The sequence below is a fragment of the Equus caballus genome, chromosome 15 (assembly GCF_041296265.1).
Source record: "Equus caballus isolate H_3958 breed thoroughbred chromosome 15, TB-T2T, whole genome shotgun sequence".
NCBI classification, from domain to species: Eukaryota; Metazoa; Chordata; class Mammalia; order Perissodactyla; family Equidae; genus Equus; species Equus caballus.
The window spans coordinates 95,430,312-95,447,756 of record NC_091698.1 but is presented as its reverse complement, the minus strand read 5'-3'; the positions used below and the strand labels follow the sequence as shown (position 1 = coordinate 95,447,756).

The 17,445-nt window shown below is 40.2% G+C and overlaps 1 long non-coding RNA gene across 2 annotated transcripts in view; it reads right to left on the bottom strand.

Moving 5' to 3' along the window:
• Positions 1 to 3,047: 3,047 nt before the first annotated feature.
• Positions 3,048 to 17,445, bottom strand: part of LOC138917909 (uncharacterized) — a 41,129-nt gene continuing 26,731 nt past the window's right edge. Inside the window, exons 4-5 of one of the 2 annotated variants that reach the window (XR_011426571.1) lie at positions 8,879 to 9,116; positions 3,048 to 6,067 (exon numbers count right to left, since the gene is read on the bottom strand). This is a non-coding gene — a long non-coding RNA (uncharacterized lncRNA). Of the gene's footprint in view, positions 6,068 to 6,579; positions 9,117 to 17,445 lie in introns of those variants that run through there. The other variant, XR_011426570.1, reaches the window with a different exon arrangement.

Genomic DNA, 17,445 nt, shown 5'->3' with positions numbered 1-17,445 from the left:
GTAATTTCTCCTCTCATGAATTTCCCTACAATTCTCCTGTTGAGACTGGGCTGGTTTTATTTACCTTCGTTTTTAAATGCTCTACTAATTTCTAAATAAACTTCGCTTCATATGCACTACAGTACTCAGGTGGACCTTAACAATAAGCTGGAAATACATGTAACACGGGTTATTAATCAATTGAGTCTGCTGTGATTAGATAATTAATAAAAGGAAAGGTACTTGACAAAAGAGATAGATTTTTAATTTTTAACGCCTTGTGAATTAGTGAGTAGAATTTTAATGGGCAACTCAGCTTCCCACTGTTGGATTTGGCACAGAAGAAGAAAAGCAGCTACCCCGTGCTTCGGAGGCAGCACAGGAATCTGGGACAGACGTGGCCTGGGAACCAGGGGACCCAGGTTCTAAAGAGTGACCCAAAGCAAGTCATTGAACACTTCTGGCCCTCGGCTTACCTATGTATACATCAGGAGGCACCTGCTGTGGCTCATATCCCTTGGTCTCAAATTGCTTGATATCGGAGACTAATAAAATTCCACATACACCCAAAGAAGGGCAGGGAGATGAGATAGGGTTGCCAATTTTTATTTCTCCAAATAAAGCCAAGAAAACACCATTTGAATTCTAAAAACATGGAGTAATAAAAATATTAGGGAAAAAAATCAGTGCTTTAAATTTAATATAATGGAGTTTCTGAAAAAATTACTAGTTTTTTTTCTCACATGTTGAGGACTGAGGAAAATTTCCTCATGCATCAGAACCAAAATAGGACCTGTACCTGGGAACTTTCAGGCTGAGCATCTCTAAATAGCATTAGAATACTGAAATTCTTTGAAATTTCATAATACTAGCAGATCTGAAAGATCCCTTTTTGCTCTAAAATTCTGTGGCACTTTATAATTTGAGGTGCTGCAAATCCATATTTTTCTTTCAGTATAGACTCTTTTAAAAATGGATTTCCTTTACCGAGTGTTCTGTTTACAGAAGGTTGATAACATCAGCTTTAAATGTGAAGGCCGGCTCATATTTTTACCATATCAGTCAAATGATCAATGCCTTTCCTCTCAGGCAAAGGAACCTAAAAGTTTTCAGCACATTTGCACTACAAGCACTCTGCCATTATACCTGGAAGTTTTATTTCTCTTTTTAAAACGTGCTTGACGCCACTACAGTAGTGCCCCCTTATCCACGGGAGAAATGTTCCAAGACCCCCAGGGGCTGCCTGAAAACTCAGCCGGTACGGAACCCTATACATACAATGTTTTTTCCTATATGTACATACCTATGACAAAGTTTGATTTATAAGTTAGGCACAGTGAGAGATTAACAAAAAAACTAGTAATAAAACAGAACAATGATAACAATGTCCTACAATAAAAGTTACCAAAGATCTTAGCAACCTCAGCGTAAGATCTTTTTCTTTCCTTATTATGTTGAGAACTTTCAACTTTGCACTTGAAGGAAGATCTTTATGGTTCTCTTTGGTGTATTCGAATTGCCAGCATCCCTACTTTTGCATTGGGGCCATAACTAAGTAAAATAAGGGTTACTTGAATGCAAGCACATGATACTGCGACAATAGATCTGATAAGGGAAAAGGCTAAGTGACTAACCCGAGGGTAGCGGATACAGGTGGATACACTGGACAAAGGGATGATTCACGTCCTATGTGGGACGCAGCAAGATTTCTTCATGCTACTTAGAAAGGTGTGCATTTAAAACTTATGAATTGTTTATTTCTGGAATTTTCCATTTAATATTTTTGGACAGCATGTAACTGAAACTACAGAAAGTGAAACCACGGGTAAGTGGGGACTATGGTATGTTCTCTTAAGAGTTAACTTATTTTATTCTTTATTTTTTTAATTGTTTACTTATTTATTTTTTGGTGAGGAAGATTGTCCCCGAGCTAACCTCTGTTGTCAATCTTTCTCTTTTTGCTTGAGGAAGATTGTCACTGAGCTAACATCTGTGCCAATCTCCTTCCACTTTATGTGGGACTGCTGCCTCAGTAGGACTTGATGAGCCGTCTGTGGGTCTGTGCCCGGGATCTGAACTTGCAAACCCTGGGCCACCAAAGTGGAGCACGCAAACTTAACCATGATGCCACCAGGCTGGCCCCAGTTTTTATTTGTAATGTGATATTTGTATAGAAATACCATATATTAGCAAACTATGAAATTTCATGTATTTTCTACAAAGTCAAAAAAAGAAAATGACAACTTATTGCCTTGCATTAAAGTTCCATTCCCTCGTGCTGTTCTCAGTAAAATAGGGATAAAGAGACTGTGCTCTCCCATAACTTGAGGCACTCCGAGGCTCACCCGAGAGTTGTCTGAAGTTCTTTTGTGATCCAAAGAGTTTTAAATTATCTCCATTTTGTAAAAATTGCTTAAAATCATAAGTAACTCTGAAATCATTTGTTAAAAAGAGTGCATGGCATTACAATATTATGATATTTTATAAATATTAACTAGATCAATTTTAAAATAACTCATCAAGCATTCTTGGAAGGAAGAACAGGACTGAGGTTCTTTTATCCTTAAGTTTGTAAAAAATAAATTTGTTGCATGAGGGGAATGCTCCGAAGATCTAAGTTTACAGAAGAATGTAGAATATTTCAAGAACTATTAAATCAAATGAGTCAAAGTAACATAGAACATAAATGAACACCACAGTAGGCAAATGTGACAGAAAATTCATGCTACATGGATTCACGACGTCACCATTCTAGTGACCTACGTATTTCTTAGTGCTTGCCTTAAATTAAGATATCCCAGAAAAATGACAGCATCTAATAAAGAAGATTAAATCTCTTTTTACTTTTCTTAGAAACTGAGAAAATAGAAGCATTTTTTGTTTCACTTTGGAAAAAAATGACCCAGGATTACAGAATATTAATACAGCAGAGAGGGGTAAGAAATTCAGAAATTGTCCAGTCTGGGAGCCAAGTGTACGCCACCCTGAGTGACTGGCAATCCTGCTTTAAATTTGGAGGAGAAGAATGGCAAAGATTCCTCCGAACCTACCAGAAGAGAGTCATGAACTTGTGTTTCATTTATATGGTAGATTTTTTTTATTTTTATAATGTACAGAAACTGTACCTGACACAAAGTTACTGTGGCAAAGATGACACAGAGAGCAGGCAGATTATTACAATGAAATGTGATACTTTCCATGGTAGGGGAAACATGGCACCCTTTGAAGGCACATGTCAGGAGCATCTGACCTAATCCAGAGCATCAGGGAAGCCTGGTTGGAGGAATTACCCTAAAATCTGACCTTTGGAAAGTCTTAGCTAGGAAAAAGATTGCTGGTAAGGTATTCCAAGAAGCAGAGAAGAAAACATGCAAAGGCAGAGAGGATCATAGATGTGCAAATACTAAATGCCACTCAAAATGCCCAAAATAAAGAGTAAGAGAGAAGTTGGGGCCACGTAGCCAAGGGTTGGGTACTAAAACTGCTGTTTAGTAAACAAGAATTAAAAACCGCTGTTTAGTAAACAAGATATCTGCTACAGCTACTCATTCTTTATTCTGGGAGAGTAACACAATTCACCTCCAGAGCAACTGATTTTTTGTTTAGGAAAACATTTTGATGGATCTATTGCTTGAGAAAGGAGAGGAACAGGAACAGGGGTTGTAGCCTGATGTGGGAAGGGAAGATAAATAAGCAAGAGAGCTGAATTGCTCTCTATGAAAGATAGAACTTCCGGTTTCCGTGGACAGCCAAGGTGAAGGAGCAGATGAGGGCAATTAAAACACAGAGTAAGACAGTGAGAGGCGAGGAGAATCTTCTAATAGAGAGAGAGGAGAGAAATGGGGAGTGAGGTCAAATAACTTTCATGACAGTGATAACTAATGTGTAGTTCAAGTTATTCCAAGTACTGTAATGTAATCCCTAATTGCCACCCACCCCAACTTCAGTAAATGTCAGTTACAGCCTTGTATTAAAGTTACCTTGGAAGAAAAAAAAAAAAACAGGAGCAGGCCCTCCAGAATGAAGCCTAAAATGCAGGAACTATCAGGCAGGCATATTAGGTGAGAAGTAGAACAATCAGGAATTCAGGGAGGAAAAGGAATCAGACGACTAGAAAAATCCTAAGCCTCCAAGAACAGAGAAATAAGAAGGAAGACAGGTTTCCAGTGGAACGGGAGTTTAAGCCACGCTGCTTAAATGTTAAATTGACAGTGTGATTCCAGAATGTTAGATGCCTTGGGCCCCCCACATGGCAGGCACTCAGGTTTCTCACATCAAGGAGTTTGGACTAAATCCTAATGGAAATGTAAAGCCAGTGAGAGATTTCTAGTAGGTGAGAAACACTATTCTGAGTAAATCATAGGCAGAATCGAGTCTGCTAGGAAGCATTGAAGAGAATAGATGGGCGTAGCGAAACTAGGGGCAGGAAGATTTGTCTTAGAGTCATTGCAGCGAGCCAAGTAAAAGGTGGCAGCAGCAAAATCTCTGTGTGGGCCTCGGGGGGTGGCTGTAGAGATTTTACAGATAACAGAAATGTGACCTTATGAGTCTGCATCTGTTGAAGAACCAGGAATGATCTGTGTTTAAGGCAGCTAGGTGGATGTTGGTGCCATTTACTGAAATAGGAAACAGGAGGCAGAGAAGGTTTGGGAGGTAGTAAGAAAATCCCATTTTTGACATGTTGGGTTATGATGCCTATGAGACAGCCAAGGGAGATTATGTAATAAGTAGCTAGTTGAATACGTAACTCAGGAGCGCAGAGGACAGGCTGACATCGAGAATAAAGATCTAGGAGTATCACCAGATATAAATAAAATTAAACAAATAAAAACAAAACTAAACCAAGAAAATGTATGAGATTCCTGAAAAGGGTATATGGAGTATGAAGGAAAAAAGGTCTGGAAGATACAACTCCAGAATTAAAAAAAAATAAATAAAAGAAGCATAGAAAGAGTAGCCTGAATAAGATTCTGAGAAAAACGAGTCAAAGGAAAGAAGAAAACAAGAGTATACATTCAAGGCAAAGGACTTGAGAGTTTCAAAACTGAGAATTTCAAACACACATTAAAGGGAACATCATGACACCACGGCGTTGCCAGCACCTTAGAAGCTATTCATGAACCTCACCCCCTCGCAGTCCTTCCCTCCCCACATTTTTCTACTTGTCTCCCCTGTTTTGCGTTTATTTTGTTTTCCTTCTCACTCCCTTTGGGTTGATCGCTTTTCTCCCTGCATTTTTTTCTTCCACTGGTTACATACTCTATTGCAGTTATATTAGTGGTTTCCTAAAAATTGCAATTTGCATGCCTAAATTACCAAAGTCTAAAATTAATCACTACCAGTACCATCCTCTCAGACATTCAAGAGCCCTCCTGACCTGTGTGCTGTGTAAGATATGCTTTATAAGGTGTTACTGCATATCATTTTAGTTATGCTTCCATGATATATCTTATCTTTTTACTTTCAACCTACCTATATTGTTATGTTTTAAGTGAAGTTCTTGCACACGGCATATAGTTGGGTCGTGTTTTTTAGCCACTCTGCTAATCTGTCTTTTAATTGGTATATTTAGACCATTCACATTTAAAGTAATGATTGATACGATGGGGCATAAGTCTGTTCTTTTATCATTTGCATTCTGTTTGTTCTGTTTTTCATCCCTCTATCCCCATTTTCTTGCCTTTTATGGGTTACCTGAATATGTTTTAAATTTCATTTTGATTTATCTACAGTGTTTTTGAATATACCGCCTTGAATAGTATTTTCAGTGGTTACTCTGGGTATTACAATATACCTACACAACATATTAGAGTCTCTGCTATCAACATCTTACCACTTCAAGCAAAATGTCGAAATCTTAGTTCCATATAGGTCCCTTTACTCACCCCACTTTTAAAATGTAAATGACAATTCTTTCCTCTACATATATTGGCACCACATTAGACAATGTTATAACTTTTGCTTCAACCATCAAATGTAACTTTTAAAAAACCATTACAAAAGGATAACTTTTTACATTTATCTCTAGTTTTGCATGTTTCATTGGTCTTCCTTTCTTCCAGAGGCCAGTCTCTTCTTCCTTTCTTTCCTGTTTAGAGAATTGAGAATTTATGTTAGTCATTCTCTAAAGGTGGTTCTGCTAGCAACAAATTCTCAGTTTTCCTTCCTCTGAGAATGTTCGTATCTTCCCTTCATTCCTGAAGGATATTTCTGCTCCATACAAATCCAGAATTGATAGTTCTTTGAGCTATTTAGTGCCACTTCCTTCTGGCTTCCGTGGTTTCAGAAGAGAAATTCACTGCTGTTTAAATTGTTGTTCCCCTGTAGCTTACGCATTGTTTCTCTCTAGCCTCTTAACAACCAGTTACATGTGCAGTGGTCCTATTTCCAAATAAAAAAGTCACATTCGGAAGTATTCGGGGCTGGGACCTCAGTATTTGAATTTGGAGAGGGAGATACAATTCAACCCGTAATACTTACCATGTCAGCTCTTTAAAGATTTAAAGATACTTCAAGTGTCTTATCCAAATTTTGTCATTATTCCAGTGGTACGAGTGATTTCAATACATTTTATTGAAAATAAAACTTGATTAGTGTTGGTTAATTCATTCATTCAATCATTTATTCATTTAATCCACAAACTTCAGCTCTCACACTGTGCCAGGCAGTGATGATAAAAATACAAATTACATATCGTGGCAACAGCCAAGAATTTATAGCCCATTATGGGTGGGGGAAAAAAGCATATACGCATGTAGCTATAACGCAAGTTTGAACAAGTTCAGATCCATAAGGGTGGGAAAAGAATGCGCTTTGGTGATTTGGAGGAGGGAGAGTATTTCCATATTAAAGTGAATAAAGAAAAGCTTTACAGAGAGAGTAGCGTGAAAGCGACATCTGGAAGAATAGGTAGGATTTGAACACATGCATGCGAGAAGAAAAGGGGACTCCTACCAGAAGAGCTTGAACAAAGGCAAAGAGATGGGAAATGTCTGATGTGCACAAGGAATAGAGGATTCTGTTTGCTGCTTTTTTTCATAAATGCTGAGCATGCCACCCAAAAAGTTTGAAAATTTTTGCAGAGGAGAGATAAGGTGTTAGTTTATCAGCAAGAATGAGGCAGACTTTAGAATTAATCAGACCTCCGTCTGAATCTTGGCTCCTACACTTGACAGCTGTATGCTCTTAACTTCCCTGAGTCAGTTTCCTCATTACCTACCCAACAGGTGATTGCAAGACAATAAGAAATGAATGCAAAATACTCAGCATTCTTCCTGTTATTTCCTCAATAGCGACAGGCACAAGCAAGACCACTGTGTGTGGTTATGCTATTTGTGTGCTTCACAAAGTTTCCTGGTCTATTGGCAAGCAGGGGCTGCAACCCACCCCTTCTACCTGCCAAGCTCGTGTCCTGGCTCAGGGCTCATGCACCTCAAGGAAGGGATGCCTGCTTCTCCTCAGCAAGGCATCCTCCCCTTGCCTAGCAGTCTACCAATATAGAGGGGGCACTTTATGATTCATATAAAAGAGCAATAAAGATTAGCCATAGCTCTGAGCATAGGGTGGGTACGTTGCAAAGCCAAACACAGTCATGTGCATCTGAACGAAGGGGATGTGTTCTGAGGAATGAATCGTTAGGCAATTTTGTCATTGTGCAAACATTACAGAATATATTTACACATACCTAGATGGTATAGCCTCCCACATACCTAGGCTATATGGTACTAATCTTCTGGGACCACCATTGTATATGCAGCCCATCGCCAATCAAACACACTTATGTGGTGCATGACTGTAGATTATTGTTTCTAATTGACTTCATAAAAGCTTTCATGATAAAGGCCAAGGTACCTAACGGCTTTTTTCTAAATACCTGTGAGTTTTGGTCACAATCTATGTTTTTTTCTGATTGAGAATATCATGAAAACTTATCTTATACAATTTCTTTTTGGTGCAATCCTAGAATCTGATACAAAATACAAGAAGCAAAAGACAACTTTGAAATCAAGCCTCAGCATTCTGCGACTGCAACAAGAAAAACGAAGAGGACTATAATAAGGCGTGCACAAATTTGAATGGTGCTGACGTGCAATTTATAGAGAAATGTGATCATTACAACTGTTTGATTAGGTAATTATAATTAATAACGCTATGTGGTTTAGCTAATCTCAGTATGATTAAGGAAATAAATGGTCAAAACTGCCGAGTTACACCTGAAAGGCAGAAGAGGTGTAAGCGTGATTGAAATATTAGTAGGAAGTTTTACTTAAGGATAGAAGTGTTGGCTTCCATGGAGCCTTCCTCACCATCTCTCCAGTCTGTCTTAATCTCTCCCACTTCTGAATCTTTATGACACTGTCGCATCATGGAGAAGAATTAAAATTACCTGAAGTCCAATTCAGACTGAATACCCGCAAGCTGTGCAACCACAGGCAAGTTATTTAACCTCTCTCAGCGTCAATTACATCTTAGATTGGCCTGCTGTGAGGATTAAATGAGAATGTATGTAAACCACTAAGCACGAGTGCCTGCCATGATGATCGCTCAATAATTAGCAGCTATTAATATGACCTGATTCTTTTTTACTAATTTCTCTTCTATATTATTCTTGTTTGCACAACTGTAATGATCGTAACCTCGTCTAACCACCCAGAACCCACTGCTATTTCCAAAGCTTATGCTGAAATCACTGTCAGAATCACAAGGACTGGGCCCAGGTTTCAATTCCTAATGGTGTCAGTGTTACACAGAGTAGCTATAATAAATATTTGCATAGGAGAAACAGGGTAACAGAGAGGGAGCAAGAGAGGAAAAGAGAAGGAAACAGAGATATTAAAACAGGTAAACACTTCAAAGTTACCAAAAAAATGAAAGTAGGGTTATACGGATCATTAAAGACCTTTGATTGAGGGGGTCAACCTGGTGGCCAAGCGGTTAGTACACGTGCTGCATTTCTGCTGCCCAGGGTTGGCCAGTTTGGATCCATGGCGCAGACTTAAGCTCCATTATCAAGCCATGCTGTGATGCGTCCCACATACAAATAGAGGAAGATGGGCACAGATGTTAGCTCAGGGCCAATCTTCCTCAGCAAAAGAAGACGGAGATTGGCCATGGATGTTGGCTCAGGGATAATCCTCCTAAAAGAGAAAAAAAAAAAAAAGATCTTCAAAAGAAAGAAGACCTTTGATTGAAGAAAACCTGGGAAAGCTGCTACATAGACACATCAGCCTCTAATAATTCACTTGCCGCAATGTATGTAGATTAATGTTTGGCACATATGCTTCCTTAAGTTGCAACATATATTTTCCATCAAAGATAAATTCAGAAATAATTAAAATCTGTGCGAGGGGCTGGACCCATGGCCGAGTGGTTAAGTTTGTGTGCTCCGCTTTGTGGCCCAGGGTTTCGCCAGTTTGGATCCTGGGCACGGACATGGCACTGCTCATCAAGCCATGCTGAGGCGGCATCCCACATGCCACAACCCGAGGCACTCACAACTAGAATATACAACTATGTACTGGGGGGCTTTGAGGAGAAGAGGAAGAAAAAAAAGGAAGATTGGCAACAGATGTTAGCTCAGGTGCCAATCTTTAAAAAAAAATCTGTGGGCAATCATTTTAACGTATGCAATATGGTCTACTGTGTACTCATGATCAGCCACAAAAAATTGAAGGCAATTGCTGATAGTGTTTGTCTGCACAGTTTTCAACAGTAGCAGAGACTTACATGATAAGCTAGAAAAGTGATGAAATATACATCATTGTCTGCCCTGAAGTTTACGCTTCTAATTTACCACCTCACAGCGGAACTTAAAGGACAAACATATCTTTCCTTCTGATTTGAAAGCTAATTTATTTTGAATTTATCTGATACAAAGAGAAAACAATTTCAATTTTCACCATGAACTAGTTTCCTGGACCTGCAATCGAAGACAACAATTCTTTATTTTTTTTCAGGAAGATTAGCCCTGAGCTAACATCTGCCAATCCTCCTCTTTTTGATGAGGAAGACTGGCCCTGAGCTAACATCTGTGCCCATCTTCCTCTACTTTATATGTGGGATGCCTGCCACAGCATGGCTTGACAAGCGGTGCCACGTCTGCACCCAGGATCTGAATCCGTGAACCCCGGGCCACCGAAGTGGAACATGCACACTTAACCACTGAGCCACCAGGCTGGCCCCAAGACAACAATTCTTAGGATAAGCCAATGTGGATAGTACTGAAGAGCACAGCTTTAGGAGTCAGACCTATGTTGAAATCCTGGATCCACTATGTACTGATTACATAGAGTGAAAATTATGATGCCAGCTGGGTGGTTATGAGGATTAAATGAGATATGCATGACTCGCAGCATGGTGTCTGGCATGTTGTAGCATCCAGTAACAGTAACGATTGTTCTGCCACCAAAATTATCAATTATGGTGAGAGCATTCAGATAAGTGATGCTAAAGGCAGGCTTTAAACGGGAATATTAACAAAAATAAAATGCCAAGACAATTGTTAGAATATGAGCTCCTGGAGGGAGGGCTGTTTGTCTACTTTGTTTACTGCTGTATCTCCTGAGCTAGGACAGTCTCTGACACACAGCAAGGGCTTAATAACTATTTGTTGAATTAATAACTATTTGTTGAACTAATAAAGAGCTCTAGGAAATTACATTCCAACAGAGGACCTTCCAGCACTGGGAAAATATCATGGTGTCCATTTTTCTCCTCCATCCTCCCAGCATGCTCTCTGCCGAGGAACTGATGAGTTTAGTCATGGTTGTGAAGTAAGAGCCGACCCTGCAGCTTAAAGCTTTTCAAACATGAGAAAGAATTTCCTTTACGGTAAAATCTCTCCAGTCAGGGATATCTCACGTTTCTTTAGTCACCTAAATGGAAATAATTTTAGTCCTATTGGATAGAAAGTGATGTGAGGGCCGAGAGCAAAGAACGTGGATACAGGAAATTTGGCTCTGGTCTCAAGCCTGCCATTCACTAGCTGTGTGACCTTGCGGTCACCACAATAACCACCCACTAGTTAACTCAAGGATCTGTGTGTGTTATAAGAAGTCACAGATGGGGCTGGCCCGTGGCCAAGTGGTTAAGTTCGTGTGTTCTGCTTCGGCGGTTTGGATCCTGAGCACGGCCCCAGCATCGCGCATCAAGCCATGCTGAGAAGGTGTCCCACATAACACAATCAGAAGGACCTGCAACCAGAATATGCAACTATATACTGGGGAGCTTGGGGAAGAAGAAGAAAAAACAAACAAACAGAAGATTGGTGACAGACGTTAGCTCAGGTGCCAAGCTTTAAAAAAACAAAAAAGTCAGAGATGTATTCAGCAAGAAAGGTAAATAAAGTTATGAAATAGTCAGTGAGGTTTCCTCCCCAGTAAATTCTAAAAAGTCCTCATTTGTCTACACCACAAGATTCCTTCAAAGATCAAATAAAAGCACTTGGAAATGATCAGTAGACAAAAATATGATGTTTTTATCTGTCCAGGAAAATGCTGCTTTATTCCAGTAATAGCTACAGCTAATTGTAAAGAATTTTTAAAACCATTCAAAAAGAAGAGATTGAAATGCTTGAAGTAGTAAAGAAGCAAACTAAAAAAACAAAAATAGCTGCTATTAAATGATAACATTTTAAAAACATATTTTATTTTAGAATGCTTTCTTAGGAATATCATTTTAAAATTGAGTTGTTGCAGGGGCCTGGCCTGTTGGCATAGTGGTTAAGTTTACAAGCTCCACTTTGGCAGCCCAGGGTTTGCAGGTTCGAATCCTGGGCATGGACCTATGCTCTGCTCCTTAAGCCAGGCTGTGGTGGCATCCCACATACAAAATAGAGGAAGATTAGCATAGATGTCAGCTCAGTGACGATCTTCCTCACACACACACACACACACACAAAATTTGAGTTGTTGCAGCAGCTAATGTTTTGTGTTTGGGCTCTAATAACAATATACAAAAGAATCTTTCTGCACACTTTTTTAGCCAATACTGGAGAAAAAAAAAATGTTGATGGGAGAAGAGAGGGGGAGGTCAGTTTATTCTGATTCTGAGCGTTGTCTATAAAAGAGATTATAAGCATAGGCTATTCCTATTAATGTTTTTGTCTCTAAAAACGAAAATAAATAATTTATAGAAAGAGTTCAAAACATCTTGTGTTAGAGGAAAAACTAGCTGACAAATATGCTGAATTCAGAAAATAATGTAAATACTCAGCGGATCAACAGGGCTGAGCCCTCCTCCTTGATATCACCCTTCAGAGCTCAATAGCTCCTGCCTTCGAGGTTGCCTGGCCCAACTGATTCAACAAAGTTTAACAAATATTCCAGAACACTGAGATTTACTTTTTCAAAAGAGGGGAAGCAGGAAACAAAGCTTGACGGATCTGGGCAGACTGTATCAGGAAATGATATCAAAGCTGGGGGCTGGCCCCATGGCCGAGGGGTTAAGTTCACGCGCACCACTTCTGTGGTCCAGGGTTTCGCCATTTCGGATCCTGGGCACGGACATGGCACTGCTCATCAGGCCATGCTGAGGCAGCGTCCCACATGTCACAACTAGAAGGACCCACGACTGAAATATACAACTATGTACTAGGGGGATTTGGAGAGAAGAAGAAGGAAAAGAAAAAAGATTGGCACCAGATGTTAGCTCAGGTGCTAATCTTTAAAAAAAAGAAAAAGAAAAAATAATTTAAAAAAAAAAGGTATCAAAGCAGGAAAGTCCTCAGAGCTGTTCCCGGAGGCCCTGGAACATCTGCACAGGAGATAGGACAGTCTCCTGAGTGGAAAGGCTGGACTGAATATAACAAAAGCTCATTCACCACAACTCTCAACAGCGATTTTTCCTGGGTAAAATTGGGATATCTTTGAGTATATATGTTTGCTTTTCTATATTTTCCAAATCTATAGTAAACCATAAGTTCTTGTCATAGCAAAATAGCAAATAAAAATGTTAAATTTCAAAAATTTATCCCAGTGATATTGATGAGATCTTAGCATGAAGGACTCTATTTTTCAATTTCAAGAACTCTTCATCTTCTTAGAAATTAATTAATTCCATAAATTAATTTCGCGGCGCTATTGTTTACTCAGTAAACCTCCTGCCCCCTCCAGCTCCCACTGTAGCTCCTTGAAGAATTGATTAGGCTGCCTGGCTGTTTTTTGAGGAACTATTTAAACATTATCTAAATGTGTAGGCAACACTTTGCTGCCATCTGCTTCTAATGAAGACAATAATGATGAAGATCACAGCATTGTGGGTTAAGACTCCATAAAAATGCATATGTGTTTAGAAAGCTGTGGATATTAATTTAGGTCACAGCTTTGGTAGAATGAGAGAAGTGTTTTAACATCATCTTTATGCTTCTGCTTTTAAGGATTTCTATTTCTCTTCTAGGCATGCTGGGCATATATTTGGATGCCAAGGACTTCCCCTCTATCCTACTGGGCTTAAGCCTTGAATGTAATTTCAAAGAACTGACAGTCAATAGGGATCAATGTAACAGTTTTATTAATCTTAGACATTGCATAAGACCCACCGATGTAGAGTTTCCTAATAGAGTTGGTTTGGGGACTATTACTTGGGCCTGAGGACAAATGGGACCTGTCATGGTAATGGGACCTGTCATGGTAATGGGACCTGCAGGCAGGCTTTATTACATTTTCCCATCCAGCTGAAAAGCTGCAGTGGAACAGAGGATGGGTATAGTGTTATCACATTGCGACAGAAAGCAGAAAAGAATTCACTTCCCTTTTAGGGATTCTCCAGGCAAGCAAAGAGAGAGAGAGGAGCATGACTTTCCCACAGCCAGATTAGTAGGGACCCAAGAAAACTACTAGAGAGAAAAGCTGAAATTGCTCACTGCAATATCCCCCACTCAGGGGGAAGACAGTAGAGTCTTCTTCGGCACAGGAAGAAAAGGTTGGGTGTTTCTCCCTCCTCTCCCCGACTTTTGTTTTCTCCTAACCCATTGGGTTCAAAGGCCAAGACTTTGGTCAGTTGGGAGTATTGCTCTACTCAGGGGAAAAGACCATCAGAGCATCAAGGGGTCCTGCTTCTGTCCATGTGCACAGACCTACGACTATGACCTGGGCAGTTCAGCTCTTGCCCTCAGAGGCCCTGGGAAAGAACTAGAACAGGACATTAGTTAAATTAGCATCACAAACACAAACACACTGCATCCTCGGCCAAAATTTCATCACCTATTCTATTTCTCATTTCACAGTATACTCAGCCACATTATCCAAATATTACCTAACAAGATAAACAACCAACAGTAATATTAAAAAATGCCTCAAATTTGAATGTGGATCCCCTCATTGTCACATTCCAAGAGAGGAAGTAAAATAAAAACTAAAATCCCCTGTGCCTTGTAAATTAACATTGAGAGAACTGAAGTCAAATTTTCTCACTCTGTGTGTTAGGCAGAATAATGCTTTCCCCACCCCAAGATGTCCATCAGTCCTAACCCCTGGAACTTGTGAACACGTTGCTTTGCACGGCAAAGGGGAATCAAGGTTGCAGATAGAATTAGGGTTGCTAATCAGTTTACTTTAAAATAGGGAGATTATCCTGGATTATCTGGGTGGATCTGATGTAATAATAAGGATCCATAAAGGGGGAAGAGAGAGGCAGAGTGGAGGTCAGAACCAGAGAGATGGCAGCATGAGGGGGACTTGGCCTAATGTTGCTGGCTTTGAAGATGGAGGGAAGGGGCCATGGCCAAGGAATGTGAGCAGCCTCTTGAAGCTGCAAAAGACAAGGAAACAGACTTTCCTCTACTACTTCAAGAAGGCCAGCTTGCCAAGACCTTAATTTTAGCCCAGTGAAATTAGCTAATTAATTACACTAATGTTCATTTTGTACTTAGAGAGCCATAAGATCATAAATTTGTGTTGTTTTAAGCCATTACATTGGTAGTAGTTTCTTACAGCAGTCTAGAAACTAATATACTCCCTACTTCCTTGTTCTGTTTTCTCAGCGAGACGTGTCTCTCAGAGGGAGTTTACATTCTTCGGCGGAAGTTGCATCCTGAGCCACCTTCTGCTGGAGTGGGTACAGCTTCTAGCCCTCCAAAACTGAATTAGTGCAGCTCCAAGTTACTCATGATTGCCATTTTCCCAGAGTCAGTCAGAAAGAGATATAAGAATATCGTAGAACCAAACTCATGCCAACAAAATTTAGATAGCACAAGCAAACCCCCGGCTCTAGCGAAGTGACCACACAGAGGTCTGGGTTTCCAGACCCTAGTACATGGTTCAGAGAGCGACCCAGGCTCACAGTGCCACCTCCAGCCACAAACCCTAACAGAGGCCGAGGGCTGGCTGAGAAAATATTTCGGGTTTCAGTTCTGCTGGATGCTGGTCTCTTTGTCCCAGGAGTCCCATTCTAAAATTAGTCAGGAGAGAAATTCTACTGAGAAGTGAGAGGTTAATAGTGACCTTCTGACTTCTTGGGGGAAAAAAATCCATCTATCAGGCAGCCTCTGCTCTCTAGGAGTGACATTTGGGACCAAGCTAACTTACAAGATTTAGACAGTTACAATTAAACACTCCCTCTTAGGATCTGGCTCTCTCAAATTCCACCTCCATTTTGAACTCTGTGTTCCAGAACTCAACCCTGAACTGTGTAGACTATCTAGTGACATCATCTCTTGTGAGAAATTTTCCTCCCATTTATCATATCTGTAACAGGCAATTCTCCAAACCAACTTCACGGCCTTGCTTTCTCTGTGCTGTTATCCACCCCCAACAAGGCATATTTTATTCCTGTGTATTCGTGGCTATTACTCTTGAGTTACACAGGCGTAGGAAGCTTATGTCTTAAGGGTAGCCCTCCACTTCCCTACATTTGTCTCAGTTTAAAATTACCTTCAGCAAATTCATGAACTTCCAAAAGCATGTGTACCTCCGGGGCCCAGAGAGAATCAATATGCCCTAGACCATGTGCTTTCCCTGCAATCTTCCTATCGATACCTCACCTTTTGAATTTTCCAGACCTTAACTAACCTGTTCTGTTTTCCTAGCAGCAAAATTTCTTTCTTTTCTCCTTTTTCTATCACAGAGGGGTAAGTCTCCGAGTGCTCTGGTTCCTCTATTTTTCTCCCCTTCCTTCTCAGCAGGCCAAGTGGAGTTTAAAAAACTTTACCCTACTTTCTAAGTTGCTTCTCTTTCTTCTCAGCCGTGTGCGGAGCTCACCCTGTTTGCTGGATCGCTGCGCCTCGCTTCCTTTCTCTTTGCTCTCGGGCCAAGTGCACACACACCTGCAGATTCTATCCTGTGCTGTCCCCAGCCTCAGAGATACAAATTCAGGCAGCTCAGGGCTGCCAAAAATAAATGCAGCCCACCACCCAGGAGACTCTTCTCAGCAGTCTACAGCAAATCCAGGCCGAGTTTCAACTGTGTTGACCTTTCTGGCTGAAATTTAGGATGTTATCTGTCCTAAATCTCTCTACTACATAACTGCCCTAGCCATGTTCCTTCATTGCACCTGCTATACCTATTTCCACAAGTATCTGTGTTATTTTGAAAACTAAGTAAGTATTGCTATGTTGATATTTCCTTAGCAAAATCAGAACAAATCGCATGCCATGTGCTCAGGTGTCTGTCCCAGGTTTTAGGCTACCTCTCATTTGCTCTCATGATGGACACCTCACCTCCTGCTGCTGGGAGGGTCTCTCAATAATGTCCAACACAGTCTCGCTCTGGGACCATTCTTGTTCACTCTAAGAATGTACTGCTTAACGTGGCTGAAATTTAAGGTAGAAATCCAGTCTTTGCTCTAGTAATCACGAAATCATAGCCTTTGTTTTTGGTTCTTCCTTTAAAAGCAGTTAAATACGGGTGCACATCTTTTTCCATTCATATCCGTGTTCTCCGAGTTCTCAGTCTTTGGATTAAGAAAATTCCTCTCTTGTTCATGTCCATTGACAAATCTTCCTTCAGTTTTTCTTAACCTTTTCTACTGCTCCTCGCTGACTTGACAATAAAAACTTTTTTTTTCCAAACGAATTAAACTCAACTCCTAAAAACAGTCTGTTCCAGACATAGGATGTTTTAATGCTTTTTCCATTTAATAGGCTGTCTGTCTCAATCCACCAGGACGACACGTTGTTGATAAAGGAGGAAGTCTTATTCCCTTTTATCTGTTAATTGATTAAAAATGCAACATTTCTCTGTAATTGATTTCAGTATGGGACTCTGAAAACCCACATCCACGTTGAGGGCCGAGGAAGGGAAGAATCTAGAACTGACTTGAAACCCTGGGGATAGGAATGATTTCAAGTCTTCACAGTTCCCTCTTCTCCTGGGTGAAATTCAAAACAAAACTGAGATAGAATTTGGGAAAGCTGATCTAGCACACACTGTCAGAGCCAAAAACATCACACATTAATGTTCTGGATGTACAATTTAGTTGCTTTTTGCAAGTTAAAGTCTCAGTAATATCACGTCTGCCTGTCACTACAAA